This window comes from Aristolochia californica, unplaced genomic scaffold (genome assembly GCF_029961685.1).
Source record: "Aristolochia californica isolate CCGP_79_NKW_82.1479 unplaced genomic scaffold, dmAriCali1.0.hap1 SCAF_6, whole genome shotgun sequence".
Lineage (NCBI taxonomy): Eukaryota > Viridiplantae > Streptophyta > Magnoliopsida > Piperales > Aristolochiaceae > Aristolochia > Aristolochia californica.
The window spans coordinates 762,191-769,884 of NW_027182257.1; the positions used below are offsets into that span (position 1 = coordinate 762,191).

A 7,694-nucleotide genomic window follows, 5' to 3' on the forward strand; every position below is an offset into this window, starting at 1 on the left:
AAATACATTTTTTTAATGGTGATATTAAGGAAGATATATTATGCATCAACCATATGGCATGGCTTTGTGGTTGAGGGGGAGTCAATATGTAGATCGATGAGGTCTTTATATGGCCTAAAATAGTCTCCTCGAGTTTGGTTTAACAAATTTAGTAAAACAATATTGCGGTTTGGATTCAACTTTTACACAGTCGATCATTTTGTCTGTGTCAATAATACCAGCGGATGATATATTACTCGCATAATGTGGATGATATATTCTTAAGTGACAGTGATGCAGATAATATAAAAGAAGACAAAAAGAAGATATGCAAATAATTTAAAATGAAAGATTTTGGACTTCTAAAATATTTTTTAGGTATCGAGGTATTCCAATCAAAGCACAAAATCGTATGATCTCAAAGAAAGTATGTTATTGATTTACTAAAGGACAAATAGATGATGGGATGTCGACCAGCGAATACTCCTATGGATGCTAACACAAAACTATGTGCAAGTTTTGGTGAAGATGTTTATATAGGTAAATATCATAGACTGATAGAAAAACTTATTTACATCACATTGACCAAACCAGATAAATCATATGCAGTAAGTGTAGTTAGTCAATATATACATAAACCACAACTTACTAGTTGACAAACTTTGGAGATGATAATTAGGTATTTAAGAGACTTACCTAAAAAATCATGGCTACTTCATCTTTGAAGGTTTTGCGGATGCAAATTGGGTTGGATCACTTGATGACAAAAATTCTACTTTTAGGTATTGTACCTTAGTTGGACGAAACCTGGTCACATGGAGAAACGAAAAGCATAATGTCATTGCTAAATCCAATGTAAAAACATAATACAAAGTTATAGTTCAAGCAGTCAATGAGCTTCTATGGATTAGATTTCTTCTTATTGAATTGGGATTCTATAAAGAATCCACTATGGAATTATATTGTAATAACTAGGCAACCATTCAAATATGGTATTTCACAAGATAACGAAGCATATTGAGTTAGATTATCCTTTTACACAAGAAACTTTTAAAATCAGTATCTTATCTCTCAGACATGTTTTATCTCAAGGACAGGTGGCAAACATACTTACAAAACCATTAACATAAAAAATTCATACCACTATATGCAGCAAGTTGGGTATCTATAGTGTTTTCTCTCCTCCAACCTGAGGGGGAGTGTTGGAAATTAAAGATCAAAATATAATGTAATAATGTAATTTACCTTTGATTTTTGTCCATTTTCTCCCTTCTTATGGTAAAGGGTAATGATGTAATTATTATTTCTCCTATTAATATAAATACATCGAAGGGGAGGATTAAGACGTCACTTAACCTAATCCTCCTTCCTTCCTCTCTCAAACTCTCTCAACTTCGGTTTCTCTCTTCTTCTCTCGTTCTTTTTCTCCCTCTCCCCTTCTTCAGCTTCTTCTTTCTCTTGTGCCGATTATCTACAATATTATCAGAAGATCCTAAATCCTACAAATAATTAATTAAATATAGTGTATTCTTTATAAATAATTCAACATATAACTAGATTTATATGGGTGGGTTTGGCAAAACCTAAGCATGAAAAGGGTTTGTTGTTTGGTCCAATTAAGATTGTTTTTTCCATTTTTTATTCATATTGGAGTAATTAGACAATGATAACCATCTTTGAATAAGATTCTCAATAGAGGCTCAAACTCGGAGCCTTCAAAGGCTGACCTTCATCTATAACACAAGCCACCTGGGGAAGTCTGCAACTGAGGCAAGGAATGATCATCTCCTTCCCCCAGTTGTTTACTAAAAAGGCAATAAAGCACTCTGTTTCTTCTCAACCCAGAAGCAGAAAATTCTAAAGAATTAAACCCTTTTCATCTCTACAACCACCATTAAACCACCTCCCAAGCAGGATGGGAACCCAGAAGCGGACACTTGTCATCTCTTTCTTTATTTATTCACCTCCCCAACCAAGATTATCCCAGTTTCCCACCGGCCTGAGTAAAAGGAGATTAGACAAAGCGAAAAAGCAACTGTTACCCGGATTCGCAGCATGGGGCTTGACAATTGGGTCCCGCCACTATCGAACCTGGGGGACGGCACATCATGCTGAGGTGGTGAAGATAAGGAAGTCGGGAGCAGACGAATAGGCGACAGCAACGACAGTGATGGCGGACTTCTGTTTCAGCGGCGCTATTAACGAATCTTTCGTTCGTTCTTCCTTCTGGTCTTCGCTTGGATTTCTGTTTCTGCTGCTCGGAAAGAGTTTTTAAAGGGTGTCGCGTACGTTCCGCGTTTGATTTTACATAGGAATAAAGATAAAAGAGAGAGTTGACGATTACTGCCATGACTGATTGAAACTTGGAAGAGATAAGATGGAGACGGAGCAGGGATGGAAGAGGACCGCAGGAAAGCTTCAATGGACTGTGTGAAATGTGAATGTGTCCAATTTCTTTAAAATAAGAAATCAAATATTTTAAAAAAATAGGAGAATAAAAATTAAATACATTATTAAGTGAAAATATATTAAAAATTCTATAAATTGAGCAAATTTTTTCAGTATTTTCATCATTTTTTTAACAAATTTTCTCTTAATTCTTCTTCTTTCCCATTACTCTTGAAAATTATTAAAAATAATAAAAAAATAATTTCCTATTACTCTAATAAATAAATATAGAAAAAATAAAATAACCTGATTATTTACCTCTTATTTAAATTTAAATTATTATTATTTATAATATAAATACTAATATTATGCTAAAGTAAGAAAATCGATCAAATAAAATTTTCCCATAATTTTTTTATGACATACCGATAATCCCTAAAGTCTATATTAAAGTATAAACTCCTATATTAATTATAATAAAAAGCAACTTAGTAAAAAAATAAGCTTTGATCTCACCTTTTGATATTAAAAATCTCAATTATTGTGCATGAGACATGCCAAAAGTTTCCTTAAAGAGGGTACAAATTTGTGACACATAGCTTGAAACATGATCTAATATAATAATCTTAACAAGTGACCCATTTAATTAAACTTAGAGATGGTTCCAACTTTCAAAGAGTCAAAGTATGACTTTGAACATTAGTATCACTATCGATTATTTTTTAAGGTTTTTTAGGGTTTAATGGCTTAGAACCTTAAAAAAATTCATTTTCAATTGTATAAAATGTTACCCCACCAAAGAGTGTATAGCAATAGAAATTGTGCACTTAGGTGGGTCAAGTAAGGAACCCCCGACTTGACCTAACCATAAGACATGGGTTTCGATTAAAAAAACTTAGTTAATTTATATATTAGATTTTTTTTAAAAAACTTATTTAATCATAAATTTTTATTTATTTATTAATTTTAATAAATTTATAGATTAAAATTTTAGAGTTTTATAAAATTTAATGAATGTAGATGGGGTTCATATGGGTCTAAGCCTAGATTGGTCAAGGATAAAGTCAGGAAGAATGGGGTTTGTGGTCGGGTTCATAAGGCTCAGCTTTATCAAATCGAAGCATTTTAACTCGGACCGACCGGTAATTTAAACTTTATTTTCCGGACCAACCCATCAATCTCTTTAGTAATTTCCTCCACCCCTTTGGGTAATTTCGTTTCATCTGTCATCCTCTCTAATCCAACTTCCAACCCGTACGGCGGGCCAGTTTTGTTAATATAACATGCGATATAAAGCAGTGAAATTTAGACTTTTTGTCAGGGTAAAACAGTCATTTTCTATAGTTCACGCCTTCTGGCCTTTTCTGACAAAACGTGGATATTCCGATTCCTTCCGAATCTTAAGTAACGCCGTTAGAAATGAAGGAGGCCACTCAGCCATCTCGAGGCAATTACTAACGTCGTTAAGTAACGGAAAAATACCAACCGTAGCACGGAACGGTGAAATCAGTTACGGAGTGTTAAAGGAGGGCGCTTGTGGATATCGCCTATAAATAGCGGCCGGGGGCGGTGAGGACGAGACAGAAGTAGCAGCTTGTGTGTCATCTGTTCTCTGAATCGTAAGCTATCGAAGTAAGATCGCCTTTTCTTGTATGGCAGGCAATTTGCAGAGGCGAGGATTCACTATCGTGGGGAAGCGATTCGTTGGCGGAAACTGGATCGGGAGTTTCCGCGGAGCCGCTCCGGTGTCTGCTGGAAGGTGTTACTGTTATGGCTACTATCTGTTTTTGAAATTAGTGAGAGATTTGAAGTCTTTTTTTACTTTGTGCGACTTAGGAACAGTTTTTATATGTTTTTTCGCTAATTTTGGTGGTGATTTTGTGTTTCTGTCAATGTTACTGTTTTTTGGATGATCTATGGTAGGTATTATACCGTTAATGACTTTGAAATTAGGGAGGAATTTGGAGTTTGTTTGCGCTTGTGCGATTTTGATCTGTTCTTTTAATGTTTTACGGTAGTTTTGGAGTTGATTTTGTGTTTTTGTTTTGTTTTTTGAATTTCGCTAGGTTTTTTCTCGAGGTGTTCGAGGATTTTTTGCTTTAGTTTGTCAATGTTGATCTTTGATAGGGCTGGAAGAGTAAACGGTGGCGGTCGCGCTTGCTTTCTTTGATTTGCCGGAATTTCTCTGCTGATCATTGTAGGAGTCTTGATTGGGGCTAACTCATGTTTTGTGTTTACTGTTTACTGCTCATTTTGAGCCTGTTTTGATGGAAATTTTGCTCGGAAGATTTAGTATGTGATCTTGGAGAAAAAACAAGGCGCTATATTTTTCGGTTCTGTGTACTTTCTCGATGATCTTGGACGAAAATGTGCCTGCTGCTTATTTTTTTCTCAAATGAATAGTTGTGTTTGCCAATTTGGTTTGATGATCTTGGATGGAATGCTGCTTGATTTTTTTTATTTTTTTTTCAGATGAATGTTTTTATATGCTAATTTGGTAGCTTTGAGCTTTCATCTTGTTGATGCTGCAACTCTTCATTTCTCCTCCGTCATTCATCCCCGAACTTTTCCTACCTAACGACCTACCAACTTTTTCTCACTTTGTCGGAATTGCTTCGATGATCTACTTCTCTCTTTGTTCTCCTCCGTGACCGGTAAGTCGCTATCGCTGTTGTCTCGCGATATATGAACTTCATACGAGAAAATGATACTTTGGCCCGGAGATGACGGGACATGTGTCCTTTTTCCGTGACAGTGGGAGCCACTATAATCTAGCTTGTTTTGCTCTTCCCAAAAAACTTTTCTGTCATCCAGATGATTCCAGTGTCAGCCTTGCGCTCTCCGTCGATGAAGAACCGATAAGTTCAACGGCGATTAGACCAGTTGCATTCTTCTCTTTCCCAGATAATTAAGGGAAAAAAAGTGGATAAGTCCTCTAGCCTAGCTTATCTGTTTATCGAATCAGCCTTTCGTGGCATTATCGGCTGTCGTTCTTTTCACTCACACACGGATTTTTGAGATCTCCAGATAAATAATCAAATAAATTATAAATGACTCGAATTCCGTTCACCGAATCTGGTACGGCCTCTTTGCCCCGAGGCGTCCTCTGTATTTTCACGAGGATTTGTTGCAAGGCCACGCAGCCCCGCCTGTCATTCTGCCATGCCTGCTATTTATTCTTTTCTTTACTCTTTCACTGTTTCCTACTCTTTTGTGTCCAGAACCTGATGCACCACATAACTCCTGCTCAGTTTCCCTAAAGTCGAGTGCTTTCTTTAGGGATATTTTGGTCTTTTTGGGGAATGAGAGCATCCATCGTACATCTTCTGTTTAGAAGATGGAATTCCCAGTCTTGCCTCCGTAGTCCTACTGCGTCCTTTAGGAACTTCTCTTGTAAAGTAAAAACGTGCACGTCAATCGGCCGCCGGCTATCGTTTGCCGGTCGTATATCTTCCACAGGTTGGTCATTTTTCTTCTGGTTGGTGCACCGGTGGCATTTCTGGTAGGCCTGATGGGTGAGCAGTGCCAGATGGGTTCTTCTACTGAACTATGATAAAATGATCTTCTCTGTCATTTTATGTTGTTTGTTTCGTCCGAAAAATTATCTGGACTTTCTGTTTCCCACGAGATCATCAAAATCCCATTCTTTGTTTCCGTATGAGTGGGGACTGCGTACTAATGGGGATTTGCTGTGTCGCATTTGTTTTGTTTTCTAGGAGGAACGTGCACACCTCCGTATACGACAAGAACGTGGATGAGCAGGTGCGGCCCGCAGTGGTGCCGGACGATGTGATCGAGCTCAAAGGCGAGGAGTACTGGGCGCCTAATCCGAAGACTGGGGTATTTGGGCCCGCCGCCGAGAAGGAGGGCCTCGCTGGCGACTCCCAGAAAATCACCGAACCAGGGCAGGACAATGGTTCGGTGCTGGAAGAGAAAGTTTGGTTCCGCCCCTTGGGTAACGTCGAGGGGCCTCAACACACTTGAACCGGAGCTTCTCCTCTATGGTTTGAGTTCCGTTGGTAGAAAAAATTAAGCGTAAAGCACAGCTGTATGGAACATGTACGTATTTTGCGACCGTCTGTTTGAAAACGTGCATAAAAAAAACTTGTACACCTCCATGCTCGTTCTTCAGAGCAACGTCGAGGTTAGACGCGGTATGTATGGGTATGGTATAAGAATACGTGCCTTGGTTTTTTTCTTGTTATTAACTGGACCTTTTGGGCAATGACCGACGAATATACGGAGAGATGGACAGGATCTCCTACGTTTATGTTTCTTAATAGAGCGAGGATCGTGAGAGATCGATCTCCCCCTAGATTCCATTTCTACGGTGATTTTCTGATGCCCGCATTTGTGGGGGGATCGACCTCCATACTGCAATATAACGAAATTTATTTCCCGAGATACATGTGAAACGTGCTGGTCGATGCATTCGTCGAATTCGAAGAGGATCCCTGACCTCTTTTAAGTCGTTTAAATGAGACTGCTCAATTTAAATGAGGCACATATTATGAACGGAACTCTTAGCTAGATTTTAAGTCGTTTTATAGAACTGGATACCCCTTATCTTCTGAGAGACTTTTTTCAGTCTGACAAAAGGAATCAAATCAACGGTCCTGATTTATCTCATTGTTGTTATGTGACTCAAAAACCTCCAAAACTTTTGTGTCTAGTGACTAAAAATTTTTTCTGATCAATTCAGTCAGACAGGGCGATCTTGGTTGTCGTAAAATCTACGTGCGGAGATTTGAAATTCTCATCACCATAAAAAAATAAAATTCGATATGTCACAAAAAGTGAACGTGAACTATTGAAATATTTGCTTTTTTGTTTGCAAAAGCGGCATTAGCGCTTATTATGGTGATTTAAACAAACTACTGGGAGTACATAGCATGGAACGTCGCTTTGGCCGAGTGGTTAAGGCGTGTGCCTGCTAAGTACATGGGGTTTCCCCGCGAGAGTTCGAATCTCTCAGGCGACGATTTTTTTTTCCTCAAATTCTTGCTACATTGGTTAGGCTAAATTACAACCTAAGCCATGTTATTTTCTTGGAAAAGTTCATTTCTTTTGCCTGCTTTGTGTTTGCTCAAGTTCTGCAGATTCTATCTTCAATGGAAATCTTCAACTTTTCTAGAAATGCAACCGTAAGCAGGACAAAGTGATTTGGTGTCGTGTCCGTTGCTGTTCAAGTTAATGCATGGTCAGATTCGATCTGCACATTTGCTAAAGTAAATCAATAACACAAGCTGTACGTAGGAGCCATCGTGATGCTTGTAAGTTATTCGATTATTTGCCAATTCCTGATGTCGGCTTTACGGAGTGGAATG

General features: G+C 38.1%; 1 non-coding gene across 1 annotated transcript; it reads left to right on the forward strand.

Annotated features, from left to right (window-relative positions):
• Nucleotides 1-7,266: 7,266 nt before the first annotated feature.
• TRNAS-GCU (transfer RNA serine (anticodon GCU)) lies at nt 7,267-7,348 on the forward strand. Its single transcript has one exon. It is a non-coding gene; the product is annotated as a tRNA-Ser (tRNA).
• The last annotated feature ends 346 nt before the right edge of the window (nt 7,349-7,694 follow it).